The sequence below is a fragment of the Rosa chinensis genome, chromosome 6 (genome assembly GCF_002994745.2).
Source record: "Rosa chinensis cultivar Old Blush chromosome 6, RchiOBHm-V2, whole genome shotgun sequence".
Lineage (NCBI taxonomy): Eukaryota > Viridiplantae > Streptophyta > Magnoliopsida > Rosales > Rosaceae > Rosa > Rosa chinensis.
Genome location: NC_037093.1, coordinates 6,398,350 through 6,419,160, shown reverse-complemented (window position 1 = coordinate 6,419,160; position 20,811 = coordinate 6,398,350). Strand labels below are relative to the sequence as shown.

The following is a 20,811-nucleotide window of genomic DNA, read 5'->3' as shown; positions in this document are numbered from 1 at the left end:
GGGCCTTTGATGAGGAGAAGTACCAGGCAATAGGAGAGGAGGTCGCCAAGCTACAGGGCATTGGATTCATCCGCCAGGTCGTCTATCCCCAGTGGATCTCCAATTTGGTAATGGTCAGGAAGCCCAGCGGCAAGTGGCGGATGTGTGTCGACTTCAAAAATCTCAACAAGGCATGCCCAAAGGATAGTTTCCCGCTACCTCGTATCGATCAGCTAGTCGATGCAACCGCTGGCCATGAGCTCCTCAGCATGATGGATGCGTTCTCCGGATACAATCAGATCAAGATGCACCCCGACGACCAGGAATGCACCACCTTCACCACCGACAAAGGCCTTTACTGCTACAATGTCATGCCTTTCGGTCTGAAGAACGCCGGTGCAACTTATCAGCGGTTGATGAACGCCATGTTCGCTGAGCATCTGGGAAAAATCATCGAGGTCTATGTGGACGACATGCTGGTTAAGAGCATAAAGGCCGGCGGCCATGTGGCAAACCTCAGGATCATAGTAACCATTCTCCTGGCCTATGGTATGCGCCTCAACCCAGAAAAATGTTTCTTTGGGGTCACCGCTAGCAAATTTCTAGGTTACATCGTCAGCGAGCGAGGCATCGAGGCTAACCCAGACAAGGTACAGGCCATCCTTAACCTGGCGGAGCCCGAGTATAAGGTGGACGTCCAGTGCCTCCAGGGCAAGTTAACTGCCCTTTCTCGATTCATCTCCAGACTCACCGATAGGTGTGCCCCATTCTTCAAGCTCCTCAAAACAACTCACAAGAAAATCATCAATTGGAACCCAGAGTGTCAGGCGGCGTTCCAGGGCCTGAAGGAGTACCTAGCAACAGTCCCTCTCCTTTCTGTCCCTGTCCAAGGAGAGACACTGTTCATATTAGGGGTGTGCAAAATACGGTACAAACCGGCCAAACCGGTCGAAACCGATCGGTAAATATGGTTTGGTTAAGGTTTTTTAGCATCAAAATATGAAAGCTGGTTTAATACCGAACCAAACCGTTTATGAATTGGCTTGGTTTGGTTTTTCTTTTACTTAAACCGCGAAACCCGAACCGACCGGTATGTATTAAATATAATAGGAAAAAATTTAAAGTTGTATACATAATATATATATATATATATATATATATATTTGTGGGTAGTCTTTTATAAGTAAGTTATAAATCTCCAATTATATTTTGATTCTCAAAATGATGTACTACCATATTGAATCCTAGACCCAAAAGGCTTAAAACCCAAATAAGTGAATCATTTTGAAAATATTTTGGATTTTGTTCTTTGAATGTTAGTTTTGGATTTTGATTATTAAATTTTTATTATTGAGATTGAGTTTTAGTATTTTTACTATGAATTTTTCGTAAACAAAACGTCAATGCTATATAGGTTAAAACCGTCTTACCGACCGAACCAAACCATCTTTAAATGGATTGGATTGGATCGGATTAAGTTTATTTTCTTTGATGACCGGTTGTCTAAAATGTCTAAACCGCTTACTTTGGCATAGAGACGGTTTGGAGTCAAAATCGATCCAATCCAATCCGCGTGCTTCCCTAGTTCATATACCTAGCGGTCTCAGTATCGGCAGTAAGCTGCGCCATTGTCCGGCGAGAGGGCCAAGACGAGCTCCCGGTGTTCTACGCCGGCAGGGGCATGAACGGAGCAGAAACAAGATATCCTTACTTAGAACAACTAGCCCTCGCACTCATCGTTGCCGCCAGGCGCCTCCGCCAATACTTCGAGGCTCACACAATCCATGTGTTAACCAATCAATCGCTGAGGCAAGTGATGCAAAACCCTGAACACTCGGAGCGCCTCAGTAAGTGGGTCATTGAGCTCAGTGAGTTCGACATAGACTACAAGCCAAGAACCGCCATGAAGGGCCAGGCAGTGGCGGACTTTATCGCTGAACTCACCGAGCGTCAACCAGACCCCGGTACCGAGACTGAGCCTCGAACGGAAATGGTAACCGCTGAGGAAACAACTCCCCTACACTCGGATTGGAACCTGCATATGGATGGCTCCGCTTGCGCCAAGCCCAGCGGCGCTGGAGTCATCTTGACAGGACCAGGGGGACTAAACGCGGAGTACGCATTGAAATTCAACTTCAAAGCTTCAAACAATATGGCGGAGTACGAAGCACTCATTGTCGGCCTACTCCTTGCCATCGACTCGGGTGCTGACAGCGTCAACATATTCAGCGACTCTCAATTAGTCGTTAACCAGGTCAACGACAGCTTCCAAGCAAAGGACAAACAGTTAGCGGCATATTTGGGGTACGTCAAAATGCTGCTTAAAAAGTTCAAATTTCACACCATCACACAAATCCCCAGGGAAAGGAATGCCAAAGCTGATTCATTGGCGAGACTGGCAACCGCCCAGCCACATCAAAGTCCAACGGACACAAGAGTGGAATGCCTTGACAGGCCAAGTATCACAAAGACACTGGCGGAGATCTTCAGCATTGAAGTCGATCCTAGCTGGATGGACGAGATCATCGCATACAAGCGCAGCGGTGCGTTACCGGAGGATAAGGTCCAGGAGAGACAACTGAAACGGCGAGCAACCCGCTATAACATCCAGAATGGTAGGCTTTACCGCCAGGGATTCACCCATCCCAACCTCCGCTGCCTAACCCCAGAGGAGGGACAGGCAGTCCTAGCGGAAATCCATGCCGGAGAATGTGGAAACCACTCGGGCGCCAGATCCTTGGCCAACCGCACAATGTGACAGGGCTACTTCTGGCCCACACTTGGTGATGACACCCGGCGGATCTCGAGGTCTTGCCACAAATGCCAACAGTTTGCGGACCTCCCACATGCACCGGCAGAGCCGCTGTCAATCATCATCGGCCCATGGATTCACTCCACGTGGGGCCTTGATTTGATGGGAAAATTCCAAACCGCCAAGGGCCAGTTCAAGTACATTATTGTTGCCATCGACTACAGCAGCAAGTGGATAGAGGTGGAGCCACTGACGACAATAACTACCGCCAAGGTAATTCACTTCCTTTGGAAGAACATCTACTGCCGCTATGGTGTCCCACATACAATCATTACAGACAACGGCACGCAGTTCAACAACAAGGAACTTATCTCCTTCACCGCCAACTTGGGCACCAAATTGAGTTTTGCATCTGTCGCCCATCCCCAAACCAACGGCCAGGTTGAAGCAGCAAACAAGATAATTAAGAAATTGCTAAAAAAGAAGCTCGACGACGCCAAGGGTCTGTGGGCGGAGAAACTTCCAGAAGTTCTATGGGCCATCCGGACAACTCCAACCTCCGCCACCGGCGAAACACCCTTTTGTATAATGTTCGGAACAGAGGCTGTCCTACCTATTGAGGTAACTCAACCTACCGCTAGGGTCGAAGGTTACCGCCCAGAGACCAACAGCGACGGCATCAACCTGGACCGGGACCTCCTAGAAGAGAGAAGACATAAGGCTCACTTGCATAACTTGCAAAACAAACAGCGAGTATCGCGTTTCTACAACGCCAGAGTCAAGGCCCGGAACCTCCAATTGGGGGACTGGGTAATGAAGCAAGTCATTCCACCGCCAACAAAACTCTGCCCAACATGGGAAGGTCCATACAAAATTGCGGAAGTCGTTAGCCCAGGCACCTTCTACTTAATGGACAAGGATGGCGTCACGTCGACCCACCCTTGGAATACCGAACATCTTCGGTATTACTACAAATAATCAGGCCGCTACCCAAGAGCATCTTGACTTAGCTAAATTTTTGTTCAATATTTAGCTAAGGGAAGCTACCCAACGGGTACATCCCCGCTTTTGTAAAACGCTGATCAGTCGGCTATCAATGAAACGAGGAATTATTCAAACCATTGTTACCAAGTCTAGCACTGAGGGCAACTGGCGATGCCAGCAAGCGTCAGCGGACCACGTCCGCCACGTAGTGCACTTGGACCAATCCTAATTCCTTTAATGTTTCATTGATTGCAAAAGAAAATTCCAAGTTATAAGGCCATATCATAAACCACCAAAATTCGAACCTTCATTTCATACATAAACGGGCTGGGATTTCCCACCCAAAAATGTTTTTTACATCAAAAACTTTAAGCCTCAGCGGCTACATACAAAAAAAGAGAGAAGTACAGCATCTCAAGGATTGGCTCCAGCCTCTTCATTTTCGGCGTGCGGCGGCGGATGTGTGCGGCTCGTTTGGTCAGACCCCCGGGCAGTTGGACTCGGAGTCTCCATTGTGCCATCTGCTCGAGTGTGGGCCGTCAGGAAAACAGCACGGGACACCTCCGACTGGGTAGGAGTCCGCTGGGAATCACTCGTCGGTCGAGAACCACTCTCTCCGCTCCCCGAGCGAACACCAACTTGGGAAGGGGCCGTACTCTTCGCCGGCGGGATATTCTTCGTTGGCGGGGTCTGCTGAGACGGAGGCACCTCGGGCTGGGACGCCTTCACCCAGTCAATAGCGCCTTTCTTTCCCAGCATCTCTACGTTGGCTAGGGCCCCAGCCTTCGCTGCCTCATTCATCGCTTTCTTGTAATCCGCCGACTGTTTGAATGCTTCAACAGCGGAGATTGCGACGCGGTCCCCCTCAGCTCTCAGGCGGCCAATCTCACCTTCCAGTTTCTTCACCTCCTCTTTCCCGGCTGCAGACTCCCGCTGCAGGATATCGATCTTTTTGTCCTTAGCGGCCACCCGTTCCTCCAGTAGGGACATGCTTTGCTCCAGCTTGGAGACATGGTTATTTCGTTCCACGTCCCGCTGAATGGCCACTTGCAGCTTGCCACGTGCATCTGCAGCATCAGTATCCGCCTTTATCAGGTGGCGCTCCACCTCCAACAATTTATCCCTCGCCTCCGCCAACTCTCTCTCAAGACCCTGGACCTCCTCCCTCAATTCCCGCTCAACCAGGGGTTGCTTAGACGCCGCCAGGAACATTTTGTGCAATCCGACAGACAAGTGACCGAACGCCGAGCTGAAAGGCGGCTGGTCAATGGCAGTTGGGCGCGAAATCCCCACTAGGCCGCCAAACCCTAGCCGCTCACAGAGGTGGAAAAGGAATTCCCGCTCACTGTCTGTCATGAACTCTGAGTACGCGGCGACTGAATCCAGGTCGCTCGCGGGAACCTCTCTCCCCTCGACAGTGGGAGCCTTGAGCCGACATTGTCGCGCCTTCTTCTGTTGGCGGGCCCCAATGGTCTCCACATCATCCTCCTCTTCCTCATTGGAGGAGTCGGGTTGACGACGCTTTCGCTGAAGCACCCGTGTGCTTCCAGCAGCACTAGGCCTCGACTCCCTTGCCGGTTGCTCCGTCCTAGCGGCAGTGCTGGTCCCCGCTCGCTTCCTCTGAGGCCCGCGATGAGTGGCGGGCTCCCTCTCTTTCTGTGGCGCGGCGGTAGTAGACCTCTTCTCCCCGCCTGCCACGCTGTCCTTAGCTTGGGCGACGGGCAGGCCGTCATCGGAACCTCGGACTGGCTTAACTCCAGCGTTTCGGGATTCACCACTGTCTGTTGAGCCGCCAGCCCGGCTGCATACATCGTCTCCAAGAAATTGTCGATCTCCGCACGGTCCATAGCTTTGGCAAAGGCGTCGCGGCTTGACGTGTTACCCGGCGGCGTTTCTAAAAAAAAAAAAAAACACAACAGGTTAGCCTGGGACTATGATTGAAGATACAGTGTGACGGGGACTCCTTACCAACGGCACGGGTCAGGCGTAGGTCGACCAGCAACTCCCAACCGGTGAGGAGGCGAAATTCCAGCAGGTTGCGGTTCCACCAACAGCCTCTGATACGAGTCACGCGGCACTCTTCTGCACGCGTCAAGTTGTAGGGCAATCCCGCTGCACAAACAAATTGTAATCGTTAGAAGAATACCAAAGATATGGCCAAATGGAAATCGCCAGTTATGTTCGACGAACAACCTCGAATAGGTTGAAACTCCGACTTAATCCTAAACGTCGGCTCCCCCTCGTTGGACCCGACCTGGTATTCCCACCCTGCCGTGGCCACGCAGAAGGTCCCCCGCCAATAGGACATAGAGTCCCTCAAATTCTCGATCAGCTTCGGCGCTCCCACACGCCGACTCAAATTCACCTGCCCCCTACAGCCTTGGCGCTTCACATATACCAGTTCGTAGAAGTACAGCACTTCCACCACGGTTGGCCCTTCACAACCAGACAGCCGCCATAACGAGTTCAGCGCTAACATCAACCGCCACATGTTGGGACAAATTTGCAAGAACGCAAGGCCGAACTCGCACACCAAAATTTGTAGGTTGGGCACCAGTGGGAGTGTCACTCCTTGGCGGAATATCGCCTCGTGCACGGCGGCAGACCCCCTTGGCAGCATCGATGCCTTCTCGTCCACTGTCGGCGGACGCATCTTTACCACTCCCGGCAAGCGGTACATCCCTTTCAACAGATTGACGGCGACGGCGTTCATCCGCCCACCTGCCTCGTCAACAAAGGTACCATCGGAAAGAACCCACGCTGACTCGGCATTCTCTCCCGCCACATCTCCCCCGTCAGCGGAACCACTGGCGGCATTGTTACTCGCTAGTCGTTCGTCACGCCTATTTTTCGCAACGGCTGTCTCCCCTGCCCTAGAACTCTCAGCACGCGAAACACAACCCATGGCTACGCCCCAAGGTATTGTTTGTAACGGCTCAACCTCTAGCGGTTCTGGCAGTGAGGTTCCTGCATGGGCAGACGAACGCAACGAGTCAATAAATATTCTATCCGCCGCGCTGAACGACACGTCAGACCCGGAATCCTCACTGCTCGAAATCTCTATGACGTTAGCCATCCCAAACCCTAAAACCCACACCAGTTAGCACAACCACAGATCTAGCTTATTCTTACATCAGTTATAGCCAAGAACATCAAGAACAATTACCCAGAAAAAGCCAAAACAAGAACAACCACACTCAACCCAGATTCGACCATCTAGAAAATCCCTAAACACAAACCCTCTGCCAAACACCATAACCCACCCCCAAATCTCACTTTACACCCTCAGAGCACACCAGAAAAGAACAGATAACACCCCAAACACAGAACCAATGAAACAGGGAAGAAAATCAAGATACCAACCTCAAAGGCGAAAACTCCGGTGTGGTGATGAACAATAAATCTTCGATGACGGAAACTTTCGTCTTTCCTGGCACGAGAACTCCACGAAATCCCGGCAGCCTCTTGCTGAAGTCTCGGACGAGCAGAGCTTGAAGACGATGAGCAGAGTTTCAAGTTTTAGCAAATTGTCCAATCTCGCTGGTTTCCCCCCTTTTTATGTCAACGTCAAAGAATTCTAAACCATCCATTGAAAAACGGCATCTCACGCCAATCGTACACGTGTCCCACGTCTCCACTTACCCTCTGGATTAACCGAGGCGTCGCCTTGGTTACAAAATCCATAATTACTATCATTTATGGCGAGAAGACGGCCAGGCTTAGCAAGCAAACCTCCGCACGCTAACCCTCTACGGGTTGGACACGTATCAGCAGCCACCAGACGAAGCGTCTGGTGGAAGTAACCACTTGGATGACTTCACCAACCGTCCGAAGTCTCCGCTGAGCGAAACCCCGCCAGCGGAACTTCTCACTTGTCATCTTTCAAGTGACGAAGTCTCCGCCGAGCGAAACCCCGCCAGCGGAACTTCTCACTTGTCATCTTCCAAGTGACGAAGTCTCCGCCGAGCGAAACCCCGCCAGCAGAACTTCTCACTTGTCATCTTCCAAGTGACGAAGTCTCCGCTGAACGAAACCCCGCCAGCAGAACCTCTCCCTAGCCATCATGCAAGCGGCGTGCCTTCCGCTACAGACCTCTGGCGGAACCCCCTTTCATCTTGCAAACTGCGTGCTTTGTTCAACGCAATATCGCTCAATAAAGTACCGCCACGCACGTCTACTGGACGCTGTTTCCTGCTGCAGTCAGCGGGGGGATATCCGCCAGCTGCGTATCCCGAGGGCACGCTTCACTCTGACAACGACCGCCATGCGGCGTTACGGTCAGATCGTCCCTACGGGACACGGGGACTTATCAACAGTCTACGACGGCCCTGATCAGGCACGTTGACCCCCGTCACTCGGGTGCTAAGATTGGGTTTGCTACCTAACACCCTCTGCTCCGTGCAGCTCCCCCTAAACGAACAATTTGCCGGCCATCCGGAGGTCTTTCTTAGCCGGGGAGTGGGGGACTCCCTGGGGGACCTAGCAGGGGCCCACCTGAAAGGGTGTAAAGCGTTTGCTCACAAAATCCATGGTTGACAACGCACTGACGCTAATTATGCTCCTGCAAAGTCTAGCGGAAGAGAACGCTTCAAACCGCCAAGCAACTCCCCAACCAAGATTGCCCTCCTTGACTGGGGACTTGGGGGACTTATACATACATGTACATTTGCAAGCATAATTAGCTATAATGGGCCACGCTCAGTGTACCGCCAAGGGTACTAATTCCAACCAAAGAAATGACATACAGATACACCGCCAGGCGGGCTACAACCTCAGCGGCGGATCACCCCCAGATCACCGCCGACGCGCCGCCACGCGCCACGCGCCACGCCAAAGCAGCATCAGAAGCTCCTAAAGCTGGGAACTGAAGCACTTCAGTCCTACATCGAAAGCAAGGAAGAGATCAGCCTCCTCCTCACCTATAAAAGGTTCTTTCCTCTCTCCTCATGAGAGGGGCATTCAATACTTACCTACTGTTACTTTGTCAACATAAGTACATTGACTAACTTAGGCATCGGAGAGTTGAAGACCGCTCAGCGCGGTCTCCCTCTGACGCCCTTTGTATTTTATTTGACAGGTAGCGAAGGCTTTGGGAACACCACAAATGTCGATCCACCCACCGGATCGGCGTTAACAAAGGTTCAGCTACCGCCGAACTTTCAAACGTTAACAGATGATTATTGTGCTTGATTTTTATACATTGATGGTTGGATTAATGTGATACTTGAGAATTGATGGATGCATGCTATGACAGGTTAAACTTGATTTAAAACCTTGTGAGCTTTTGAGCCTGTAAATGTGCTATTTCTTTTATGAGTGCTTAGTATAGAATCATCTTATTTTCTTGACGAGGATTTTACATGATCTCATCTTTTATTCATCTTGGTTGAGACTCGGATTCGACTTGCATATCTTATAAGGACAAATGCTAGAACTTGCCCCAAAGCCTCTTGAAGCGTATGGTTGAATTGCATGATGGATGGGAAGGGATAAAGGCATTAGGATTACCATCATAGCCAAATTAACCTGTGTCCCTTTTATGCACACAAGATGTGCAATACCCTAGTTAACCCTCTTGAGCCTACATTAAGCCTTTTGTTTCATCACCATAAATTCCTTAACCCTAAGCTTAGTATAGATGTATCATTACCCTATCCTAAGGAATTAGTGGAGCAAATATTTTTAGAGATATATTTATGTTCGAGGTACTTTTGTAAGCAAGTGTGGGGGTAAGACTTGTCCATAATATATATATATATATATATATATATATATGTATGCCGAAAAGAAAACGAAAAAAAAAATGAAAGAAAAAAGTATACGGCAAAAGCAAAAAAAAAAAAAAAAGTGTGAATGGATTTTAGTCCCCCTTTTGTGAATAAGGAGTTTATTTTGAATTGAAGGCCTGTTCAAGAAAATGTGGTCTTTGTCATATTTCACAAGTGTTAAAAGAAGGTTTAGAATGAAGCAAAGGCCCAAAAAGATGACATCTGGCCTTGAAAAAATTATTTGCTTCATGTTCGAAGATTGATTACCTTGAAGAGTTTCAAGACTTTGTTATCTCTTAGGTTCTTCAGGATCTTTGAATTTCCTATCATTTCTTTCTTCTAACCTTAACCCTTGGCCCCATTACAACCCTGAATAAATACCTTTTTGATCTTTGAAGTTGTGCATTCAATTTGTGGAGACTAGTGTGGAGGGGTGAGCATATGGTGTCACTGGCCCTTCGTCTGAGTTTTGGCATTCCAATCATGGGATCATATGTAAAAAACTTTCAGAAAAAGCCTTTGTTTCTTGTTATCATATGTGAGCTATTTGTTTTGTCTTATTATATCATTCTTCTCACATATAACTTGAGTGAAATATATGCTTATACATCAAGTCAGAAAATCATGAGTGAAAAGAAATTGAGAGCATGTTTGTGAGAAACTGAGTTGACGCTTGTTTGACCCATGAATAAGTTGGTTCTCCTTTGTTGCACTAGTTTGATTGTTCCTGTACTATAACTTTAGCACTATGGTTATCAAAATAAATTAGCTTTTAAGTGAGGTTGTGAATTCTGACATGTGATTACGTGAATTTTGTTGACCATACTTGTGGGCATTATAAGTTCTTTGAGATGTTTGGAAGATATTAGGTCCGTGTCTTTTGTTCTCGTTAGTTCTCTATTTGCAAGGGACTAGCAAAGCCTAAGTGTGGGGGTATTTGATAGGAGCATAATAATGCGATAATAATGTTGTTAATTCCCATATTTACTTTGTTAGTTTATCTTATTTTCTGGTTAATTTTGTTATTTTTATGTTTATTAGGTTTTCCAAAGCATGGGTAAATCCTGGCTAGATATGTAAAAAAGAAGGCAGGATACCCCGAGAGCTCTAAGAAAGTCGGAGTAGCGAAACCCTAAGGAAATTTTCTATGCCGAGTCTGGCGGCGCATCTATGGGACGTCGTCGTCGGACGGGCGAACTAGTTGCACCAGTCCACCGGTGAGGGCCAGGAGGTTTTTGGGCAGGAGCAGATGGCTGGGAGTGCCTGGGTGGCGTTTGGTGTGAGAACGACAAGCAGAGGGGCTCCTCCTTGTTTCGTCCTTAGATCTGCGCAGCAGAGGCTTGTACGAGCAACGGTGGTGTGCTAGAGGGATTCCGATGCGCAGCGGAGGCGGGTTGTCATTGTGGTTCCCCTGGTTTGGGGTTGAGAAGGTCTGACGGAGGACAGAGGCTGTGGTGACCGAATCTGTATCGGATCAGGTTTCGGTTTGGAATTGTGATCCACGACGATCCGGTCGACGACATCAGTTGGTGGCGGCTTGGTTAAGCGACGATGGTCCTTCGGAAGCCGAGGTATTGGTCTGGCAACACAACCGGGTTTGCTCCGACCCGCACTCCCTGGCTTGGTTTCTGGACTTTGGTCTTCCTTTGGCTACTAGGCCGATCCTGTGGGCTCGTCTTTTATTTCTTTTTGTTATTTTCTAATTTCTATAGGCCCTTTTTGGGCAATCTAGTGGTTTTTTCCTATCTAGTTGTAGTATTGGTTTTCTATAGGCCTAATACTAGAAGTTGAATCTTCTACTACTTTCATCTTAGTTTCTCTAGTTGTACACCAATTGAGGTCTCTAGGTGGCTAGGTTACTACTTCATGGGAAGTTGGTAGGGAGGATTTTCTTTCTTGTGGTTAGGCTCAATAAGTGAGCGCATGTGTTAACAGTGAAGGTTACCTGTCCTTTGCCTGGTAGCTTATACCTTTTATGATTTTGGTGTAAGACAGCATTTGATGTACGTGCCTTCTGGCCATGGATTAATGAATGAAGTGATCTATTTTCTCACAAAAAAAAAAAAAGGTTTTCCAAAGCAAGGAAAGAAATAAGAGCAAAAGGAAGGAGATATGTGCAAATAATGGAGAATTGTGGACTCTTGATGAATCAAGGAAGCTTAAGGCAACATGAAGAAAACGATATTCAGCAATTAATTCTCTTGGCTGCTCCTATTGGATAGAATGATGTCAATTAATCCTAAATCAATCAGAACATAACTAAGGGGATTACCGTTGAATCTGAGTGAGAATCCCAAAAGGAAAAAAGGACAGAGTTACAAACTGAATAAAATATCTCCTTGGACATTGAAGAACCGGATCATCTCACATACGAAGAAGCATAGACGCACCAGAGCTGGAGGAGAACCAAGACTGCAGAATCACACCATAAACGATCGATCGCTGCACACCAGAGATCGATCGCCGATCCGTATTTTCCAATTTTTTGATTTTGTTGTCTTCTTTCTCCATGAACTCCTTTGTGTTTTTGATTCCCATTATGTGTAACTAAATTTCCAGTAGTTAGGGGGTAGTTGAAGCCCTAGACATGATCCATAACATGCCTTGACACTCAATTTGTTTTCCAATTAATAAAGTTGAGGTTTTGTTTACCGATTTCTCATTGATGAATTCTATGTTTGTATGCTTTGGAGGCCTACTTAGTATGCATGCTAGGGTTCTAATACTTTGATTTTTTTTATGCCTGGATCAATAGTTGGATTCCTCAAATTGTCTAGAGAAGTAATTGGTAGTTTTCAGTAGCAAGTAAAAAAAACCCTAGGTTTAGCAAGGCTCTAAGTCAATTGCGATGCCTAGTGATTGCTCAAACTCTTTTCAAACTTAATGATCTCTGCATGTTAAATCTAATAAACGTACATTTAGGTTGCATTGCTTGGGAATAGTCTTGGTGTAGAGCACTTCCTGCCTAGCGTACAAAGTAAGAAAGAGTCATGGGGTCGTTGCTCCGGGTGTTGTTCCCCCGTTGTGAAACCAGTCGGTTCCGTAGTTTTAGAATTCTACTGATCCCAAGGAATCCATCTCCATCATTGCATATGGGAATATAGAAAGTAAAGAGGAAAAGGCATGACCAGAAGAATTGTGTGAAATAAGTGAATTTATCCAGTTGAGGCATTCTTGATTGACAAACAATAATTCCCTCCAGAAAAGCAAGTTCCTCTTACCTTCCCATACGAGTAGTGAAGAACTATAGAGAGGTGTAGTTGGGTGTTGCCCAACGGAAAGCATGGGAAAGAAGTACCACAGAAACATTAGCCCAGTTTGAAAAGTCCAAAGAGCGCAGACTTGCCGCACGGCTTCTATTTTAGTTATTTATGTATGCTATTTTTCTTTTTAGATTTATATACGACATTTCAATCCACGAAATATGCGATGCAATTTTCTAGCGGGTGGAGCAATTCTTAGGCAAGAAGTGGCTTCTCGCTTTGCTCAGAAACTTTTCTTTTTTAAAATACGCAATTTAAATAATTCATTCAAAAATGAGGAGAATGATCTTTCCTTTCTTTTGGTACGAAATCTCCGGCTAGTTCCCCGAAAATGCTTGTTCCTTTGTCCTTTCGTAGATGCCACGACAGAAGCATTTATGATCGAAAGCAAAAGCAGCTCGGCACTTGATCAAATAGCTCCGGGAGGTGTACTTTCTCAATCCTCCCTAAAGGAGAGAACTCCGATTCCTCGGTCCCATCAGAATATCCCTATTGGTAAGTAGAGTAGATTCTAAGCCATGCGAATATAGTTTTGATAAAAGAAAAAGAATAGGGCGGTTCCACGGTCATGTACTCCCGACGGTATACACATTCTCAGATGTTATGGCCAAATCCTGAACCAGATGAACTCTCCTACGAAAACACATATTTCTTCGCCCCAAACCATAAAAAGCATTCCCCGGAAGCGCCGAGTGGCCTTAGAACAGCTTTCCTTGTCCCTGTGAATGAGTTACATGAGCATCTCTTCCGGGCTGAAGTGGTTGGCAATATCAGGCTAAGTCTCCGACTCGGTTCAACCTATATGATATAGAAGATCCTAAAATCTGTATGTTTCTAGAGATCCGAAAAAAGCGCTAGGAAATATTCTACTAAATGCACATGCAGGGCCAGGTCCTAGTCCTAGATCAGATTATGCCGGCTGCTCTTCAGTGGATGTTACTAATTCTCCCTCTACAGGAACTAATCGATCAACAGCGGATGCAAACTCAAAGATTTCAGACATGAAGGGGAATAAGCAGCGCTCTTGGATGCCATAGTTGTTGTACGAGGTTGAATCAAAAGAGGACACATCAAATAGGCTCTGGGACTGATGACGTTCCGGCACGAGGTGGGATTATTGAGCCTTCCTTGTTGGAAGCTCTCTCTGTCACAATAAAGGCAGCTACTGCTAGGCTCTTAGATGGGCTTGTTCACGAATCTCCTGCGTCAAGAAGAAGCTGTTTTCGCACCTGAATGAGAATACGCTGCTTGAATCTTTGCACGACTAGGCTCTTGGCCTTCTGCCTGTACTTTTGATTAGCCGGGATTTCGCATCGACTCTATGCCTTCCCGTCTTGCTTTCTTGGACCCAAAGACTTCTCCTTCGATGATTACTGCTTTAACGAATACCCTCTCTTCGGGAAGCGACGAACTCTTCACTCACCCGAAGGCGAGCGAGTGAGTAGGAATTCGTAATAGAATAAGCTGTCGGGAAGAGAATACCACGAATACGTTATTTTCAGGACACATGCGGACAGGACGATTTCTTGCAGAAAGAGAAAGGGGATAGCGGATTGATTAGATGCGGACGATGATTTGGCTTTTAGCACCGAAGCGAAGTAACTAAAACTCCAAGCAAAGTAAGACATGACACCGATGGTTCTGAAAGAAAGAAAAAGGTATCCGCAGCGTCAGCGAGCCAAAAAAGGAAGGGTGAAATTGTGATGGTGAATCTTCAGAGCTTAAGAGTGGTTGTGTGGGTTGAAGCTCTCTCAGGATAGAATATTATCAAAGGGTTATTTGTGCCACGGCAAGACTCGGTGTTCGACCGGATAGCATTGTTGCATCTTTCATGCATTTTAATCAGGTGGAAAATGTGCATGGCATAAATCGAATTTGAGCACAGCGAAGTGGAAACCCTTATAAGCTTAATGCCAACGGAGAAAAGTTGTTCGGTGCCACAGAGGTTTGGGATGCTCAGGATGGCAATCGTGGTGGATGCTACAGTCGCTTTTAGGCTTGAGATTGAAAGGAGGATTCCTTTTCGGCTGGAAATGGTTTCACTTGATGATCTCCTTATACCATCAATCCAAGCAGGCGGTTCATTATATGATGTTGATACTGTTCATCGAATACCGGTCAATTTTCTACAGCGAGAAGAAAATGAAGATTGTGGAATCTGAAGGCACTGGTTCTCCGAGTCATGGTTCATTGTTGAAAGTTGGACGGCTTATTGACAAATATTTAGCGGAAAATGCTCCTGAGCCTTACCCGAGCTTACAAAAGTTCATTGCTATGATTGAAATCCTGCCTTATTATGCTCGTGTCATCGATGATGGGCTTTACAGGGTGGGCGGTATATATTTGAAGGTTCATTCATTGCTAACTGAACAAGAATGCAAGAAGCTTAGCGGGTTCATAGACTGCAAAAAGCTCTCTCAATAAGCATGCAACCACGCTGCACAAAATGAGCGACTCCCAGTACAGATGACAGTGCAAGTTCTGTATTTCGAGCAGCTCCGATTGAAGAATGCAGGAAGCTCACATGGATTCCTCTCGCAGAGAATAAGCAGTGGTGTACCAAGTGCAGCCATGTCCCCTCGAGATAATTATGTGCTTCATTAAAGACACAAGAACTGAAGCTGGAGATTTCAAGAATGAGAGTGAGGCTGAGTGAGTTGGAGAAGGAACAGTTGTTTATGAAACAAGGAATGATGGATAAAACAGGAAATGTCAAGACTTTCTTGACCGCAATCTCTAAGGGGATTGTAAGGATTGTAATTTTGAGTGGTCAAGCAGGAGGTTGCGAAGCAAAGGCACTGAACGAAGTGAAGTGGGAAGAAAGAGAGAGACTCTTTATGAAAGAAGTCCATTTGTGTTCAAGCGTACCGAGCCAATCTGAGCGTCTTCAACTAAGTTAATTGGAAGTAAATTGAAAAAAGTGTGTTGTGTGTGATTGTTAGAGGTGGATACTTCCTTCCTAGTTAGGTTCATCATCTTGATATCAACCAATCTCAAATCTATTTCAGTTTCGTTTTTCTTTCTGTTCTCTGTTTTTCTGTATTTTATTTCCATAGTAAAAGAACTCCAAAAATTTCCAAATTTTGTTTACTGGACCCATTGTGTGTCTAGTACAACCCTGTAAATTTCCATATTTTTTTAGGTTGTTTTGTTTAGGATTTTAGTTTGTTTTTCGACTGCTGTTCAGTAGGAACTGCAGTCACGTTTTGTGACTTTTGTTTAAGCTTTTAGTTTAACTTAATCCTTTGCGGGAGACCCTTATTTCCCTATATTACAATTGACATATTTGCAGGAGAATAAGGAAAATCAATAACTTTAAATTTAGCTATCAGGGATGCGGCAGGTGTTACTCAGACTATTGATCTCTGCTTTTGTCTTCCACGCGGTGGCAATCGTTCATCGCTGGCTGCCTTTCTTTGTTTCTGGAACACCGCCACCAACACTTTCGATTTGGCCAAATGAGCATCACTCTGCTAGACATCCTCACGATTACTGGGTTACCCATTGACAGCGAGACATGGCCAATTTGACTCTGTCACATTCACTTTGACAATGGCTCAAACCGGCCGCAACTCTTATAGCGGTTCCTACCCGCGGTGGCTGTCCCATTACCGCAGAGAACACAACGCGACTGGAGGAATTTCCTTCCTGGAGTACTGGCTGTGCAATTTCATCTTTTGCACCTCCACCAACAAGCTCATTAGACCTTGGACTTCTCTCGCGACGGCACTCTACAACGGCCACCGCGTAGGGCTCGGACAGCCGGTTCTGGGCGCCCTCTACCGCACCCTATACCAAGCCACCATGCATCCTTTTGAAACTAACATCTCAGGCCCCTTTGGGATTCTTGATTTCTGGATTCAAATTTACTTTCCATTCTTCCACCTCGAGACATTCTGCTGCTACCACTAGCTGACACTCTTCTTGGTCGATGGCTCTGCCGCGAGGCAAGGTACACATCCCCACCCTATTCCTAGTGTTTTACATATTTGTACCTCTTGCACGAAATGCCGCCTCTCGACTTAGTGATCAATAGGAGATTCCCGCCTCTTCTTGAACATGGGTTCCTTCCTGGGGATGTTAATTATAGTGATCGCGCGCGCGATCTTCTGCTCAGACATTAGGTTCACTGCGGAAGAACTCAGTTATGAGCTTTATGCGCCTAACCATTTCGCTCGCCAACTCGAGCTGATTCAGTTAGTGCCATTCCCCCTTTTTGATGCCTGGAACTAAACCCTACAACCGGCGGGCGGATCGCTACTACGAGGATTAGATGTCTTCCGCTTGCTGTAACACGAGAGACAGGGCGTCAGAAGGAGGCCGCACTGGGCGGTCTTCGACTCTCCGATGCCTAAGTCAGTCACTGTATACGGGCAGCATAATAATGAATGAGTAGTAATTGTGTAATTAATGAGGAGAGAGGAGAGAACCTTTTATAGGTGAGGAAGAGGTTGATCTTCTCCTTGTTTCCGATGTGGGACTGCTGTGCTTCGATTCCCAGCGTCTGGAGCTTTTGATGTTGTTTTGACGCGGCGCGTGGCGGTGCGTCAGCGGTGATCTGGGGGCGGTCCAGGGTTTGAGCGGTAGCCCGCCTGGCCGTGCCTTCATAGGTTATCCCCTTGGTGGGAGTTGGTACATTCGGCGGTACCGTGAGTGTGGCTCCTTATAGCTAATTATGCTCGTTCTGGTACAAGTAGGTACAACCTCCTAGCGTAGAGTTGGTCCCCTAACTGAGCCTTCGCCAACCCAAAGCATGCTTGCATTGGTCGATCTCCCTCAATGGGCCAGCGAACTCGCTCCTATTGGTGGGACCTCCGAGGATTATGATCAATGGTGGGAAGAAGTCTCTATCAACTGTTGGAGACAAAGGGATGATGAACTCTTCGCGACCATCTTCCAAGATCTGTGGTATCCCTATGATGCTGATACCGAACTGCCTGCTCGCTTCCCTGAAGATGAGGCGCGATCTCCAGTACCCAAGCCGGCTTTGCAACCCTAGCGAGCCCCTCGTCTTGCTCAAGCCGACATTATTATCCGCGAGCCCTCACAAGAGGTAACTTGCCCTTTGAATGTTTTCATTTTCTTCTTTCGCTTTTAACTCCACTCCCCTTACTCAAATTTTAATGTAGTAGGGACATGTTCAGCCTTCTGGCAGCCACTGGTCAAGCTGCCAAGCAAAAAGCTGTGGCCACAGAGCCTGAAGTTGAAAACTCTTCTTCCGATGATGACGACCCACAAACTGTAAGGACTTCCTCTTGGAATCTAATCTTGCGACATTTTCTCCATAGTTTAATTTAATTATCTTATGATCCTAATAGCTTGCCGTTGCTTTGGCCCTCAAACGCAGTCCCACTGACCCCCGGACCGACCTATGGGCAGAAGATGAACCACTCACATCTCGACTAGTACTTCATACTTAACGCGAGTACTGAAATTTTCATTCCATAGTTGTCTGAGCGTATAACGCTCCTCCCTTGCAGGTTCATCATAGGCCCTTAAAGCCAACTGGTGAAGGGTCATCCATTACTGGCGACGAAGCACCCCCTTCTCAAGCCTAAGCGCGGCCTGATTTGACCAATCCTCCACCTCCAATTAGTACTGCGAGTGATTCGCAGCTGCCCCTGGTGCCGGTGCAGATTCTGGATGACAGCTCGCCTGAGGCAGAAGAAGGAGCACCACCAACAGAAACCTCTCGCTAGCAGCCAACTACAACCCACATTCTAGAGCAGATCATGCCTGGTTCGGCCAACCCTCCCGAGATTTCCCAAGAACAAGTGACAAACGATGTTCCCCGCAAGTCACCTGTTGAAGAGGTATGTTTCCTTGTAAATATTTCCACTCTGGTTCCCGCCTTATTCCTCTTACATTCTAACACCTCTTTCCAGGATCAGAACATCACTCATAATGAGGAAGTGGCAGTAGTTGTCGAGGAAATTGCTATCGAGAACCCTGTTGAGCCGGATGGTGGAAACCCGGTTGACCAGGAACCTGCCCCCCATGTGCTTGACGCAGAGGCAGAGGCAGAGGCACATCATGAACCGATGCCAGAGGCAGTTCCTATCGCGGAGCCTCTTGAGGCTTCTGTTGCTGTGGATCCCAACCTACCACCTGTGCCTCCTTCAAGATTGGAGAGGCTGGCCCGCATGCTTGAAGTAGTCCCACCTGGGGTTGTAGATGACGTTAGAGAAGGCCTTCATCGCCTTTTGGGCCCTGAAATTCTAACCCCCGACACGCCCTTGAGAGTCTTAGAGTACCTGAGGGTACTTCTCCGCGAAGGAGCCATCACTGAAGCTCAGTTCATTGATATTGACCAGCTGCTGCAAGATCTTCCCCAATGGCCAAATGAGAAGGCGACCGGGACTGCGTAGGCTAGGCAGACCTAAGCACACTATCAGGCCCTTACTCATCAGATGGACAATTCCTACGATTTTTTGGGTGATCGGGCCAATCTGGTCAAGGAGCTTACGTTCGCGAGAAACCATTTCCGGTCCCAGATTCAGGACCTTCAGGCCCAATTAATTACTGTGATGGCCAGGCTTGCCCTTGAGGAACCTCAACTGGAACAACCCCTAGGCGCTTTTGAGGCAATTTCACAGGAAGTGGCCCAAGCCCGTGTGGCAGCCCAACAGGCCGCCTAAGCTGCTGCTGATGTGAGTTTCCTCCTTGACCAACATTTTCTCCGCCTAACTTATGCAGGCCGGAAACTTTAGGCCTCTAGTATTAGGCCCATTATTTTTGTATGAACAATATTAATATTATCTATTTAGCCCACTTTGCTCGCCCAAATTTATGTTTTATCTTCGTAGATAACAAAGTGATATCAATTTTGCCTTAACTGTTTAAAGCAGTTTTCAAAGGGGTAAACTCGGAAAGGGGTAGTTACCTCCTTGGAGACTGCTCTGTTATCCACGCGTATTCAGTTTTGTTCATTTCCGAGTTCATAGCATTGAATTCCCTTGATGACCTCATTAATGGTGTTGAATCTACTTCAACTGCCAAGACCCAAGGGCTGAGGCCACTTAAGTTGGCCCCTATAAATACCTATATTGTAGGAGTGCAAATACACGCAACCATGATTCCTCCAGAAATTGTCTTGCAATCCCTACTTCTCTTCTTCCTATTCTTGAAATCATCTCCTCTTCTCGCTTTTAGCCTATATATCCTAGGCTTTATGGCTTAATCTCACTTCCTGGGTAGGCCTTATGGCCTAATCTCAAGTCTAGCCGCATGTCTTTGGCCCCAGAAAGTCTGGATGGGATTCACTGGTTCCAGTTAGGTTGGAGAACAAGCGACGCTCCTAACGCGGGGTACCACATTTTAGGGAGTCTCTCTCTTTAGGTTCCCTCGCGTGGAGCAAAACGAAGAAGGGTGGATGGCCACTTGAGGCCCTACGCTCTTCTTCAGCGCCCTACCTCAAGGTTTGAAGAACAGACTTCTGTTTTTCCCCTTGAGGGAGTTGAGGCAGTTGGGCCGCGCTCTGCTCTAATGACCATCTCCATCCCAGAGGATAACTCACTAGAATGGTTGTGATGGATTATTTCCTTCCCTCCTCTTCCAGTACCAATGGTAGCAGCGGTGACTCAGATCAGAGGAGGGTGAAGAGAGAAAGAGGAAGAGCGATCATTTCACTGACCCCTCTAAAGACAAAGACTCAGAAATCCATAAATTTTCAGAAGATCTGAAACCCTTATGTTCTTCAGCCACTGTTGGCTTTGTAATTTGCATATGTGTTTGTATTGCTTTTGGTCACAAAGCGTTTGTATTGCTTTTGGCCGCAAAGCCACTTTATGAATCCAAGCATATTTCTTCCTCTATTTTCAATATCTGTCTACATAATATGGCCTCTGGTATAGGCCTTGTTACATGCTTCTAACACTTATTGTCAAAAGAAAAATGTAAAAGTAAAAATTACAACGAAGAAAAGGGATACATAAGGCCGCTACAACAAGCCTTACAAGCCTTAATGTGTAGAGTGTTGCCCCTAGTCTTAGTAGGTGAAGCGAAGACAAGAGAATGAGGCCATAGAAAAGGCCGAAATGGAAGGGAGGACGCAAACCAAGGAAGA

At 47.2% G+C, this 20,811-nt stretch overlaps 1 pseudogene; it reads left to right on the top strand.

Moving 5' to 3' along the window:
- The first annotated feature begins 14,381 nt into the window (after positions 1-14,381).
- LOC112170700 lies at positions 14,382-17,745 on the top strand (annotated as a pseudogene).
- Positions 17,746-20,811: the final 3,066 nt, after the last annotated feature.